At 32.8% G+C, this 1,607-nt stretch overlaps 1 non-coding gene across 1 annotated transcript; it reads right to left on the bottom strand.

Annotated features, from left to right (window-relative positions):
• Positions 1-425: 425 nt before the first annotated feature.
• Positions 426-553, bottom strand: LOC114075475. The gene has a single exon (XR_003575921.1). It is a non-coding gene; the product is annotated as a U6atac minor spliceosomal RNA (small nuclear RNA).
• Between the last annotated feature and the right edge of the window lie 1,054 nt (positions 554-1,607).

Below are 1,607 nucleotides of genomic sequence, written 5' to 3'. Positions count from 1 at the left end.
ACTCATGTAGTAGAACTACAGGTTGACTTTCGAACAAGAAGTTTGTGGTTCTACTTCCACAACACCAGACTTAGCATTTAAAAATAAAAAAGACTATGACATGTTGTTGCCTTTCTAGCAAGCTCTCAGTATAATGCTCCACAAACTAAATATAACATATGATGATACATAAATATGTTACTATTAGGATTAATCATTTTTTCCTAATTTGTATCTCAATACTTCAAGCACCTTCCTTGCACGACATAGCTTAATTTCATATAAAAACAACTTTTTTTTAGGATGTTTGTTATCAACGTTGGAGCCTAAATGATTATTTGTCTGCGTTGGAGCCAATTTGGGGGTAACGCTCCAACCAAAGATTTTTCTATACCCAAAGATAGATAAAGAGACTTCTTGCTAAAGGTGAAGCAATACAATCAACTAGACCATATTCTTTGCTTGTCCCACCGAGTTGGAATGCCTTAAATTGATGTGTGGTAACAGGTAAATTCCAAAGGTAATTCCATCCTTGTAGAGGGAGATGCAAACTAGCTCTCCTTTTTACAAGCACAAACATAAGTTAAGACACGATTAACTGTTTTTTGTTCTAATTAATGGATGTAGTATATATAATATTTTTTACAGCTAGTTATCCTCATTTTAAAAGAATATTAACAAACATAAGATCAACAAACTAGGAATAGAAAACATTTTGACTACTAGGTCAGAAGGAAATAATTGCACTTGTTGGAAAGCTAACAAATGCTTCATTAGATTTGAGGTATTAGTAGAACAACCATGGCACTCTTTATTCTCTGATATTATAACAAGTTTCTCCGGATTTATCTCATGCTCAAGTAAGAACTTCAAGAACTGATGGGGTTTCATTGTGTCAAAGCTACGCGTACGACTACAAAGTGGCATAACCTTGTCATTCTTAAAATTTTGTAAGAAAACTTTTAAAATGTTTTTTTTCAAATGAGAGGTACTTGTATACAAGCAAATCAATGTTTTTGCGCTTAAAAGAAGCATGGTACTATAAATACAAAACAAGGATAAATGAGGTTAGGTGGTAAGCTTAACAACTGTAGTAATGAAATTGAAGTCGTTGAGGCTGTAAGGGATCAATATATATTTGGCATAAAGATATTTCCAATTGAAAACATACCGACACAGGAAATATCATTAGGATTTTCAAATTATGAGTCGACCTTAAGAGGTTGTCTATGGGAAGGAAAGTTTTGAAATACAAGAACTTATTGTCAACCATCTACATTCCAGCAATAGTGAGGAGATGTCTTCCTCTTCTAACATCAAACAGGGAAATCACCTAAATAGAAGAATGAGGAAGAATAAAGGTAAGTACATTGATTTATAGGGTTTACAAACTAAACCAGTACAGATTTCCCATATTTGTAACTCCGTATAGCTTAGACAAATAAAAGGAACTAATATTTTACCTCACATACTAAACTAAAACTATATGAGTGAATACAAGGGAACTGAATCAAATTAATCAGGTTAATTAAGAAAATCATGACCCCCATTGAACAATCAAGTTGATCGGTACAAAAGAAGGAGCTTTATTCTTTATTAACATAAAAAGACTTGCAGACATTTTGGAG

This window comes from Solanum pennellii, chromosome 12, assembly GCF_001406875.1.
Source record: "Solanum pennellii chromosome 12, SPENNV200".
In the NCBI taxonomy this organism is placed as follows: domain Eukaryota; kingdom Viridiplantae; phylum Streptophyta; class Magnoliopsida; order Solanales; family Solanaceae; genus Solanum; species Solanum pennellii.
Note: the sequence above shows the minus strand (reverse complement) of the source record. Positions and strands in the feature narration are given on the sequence as shown.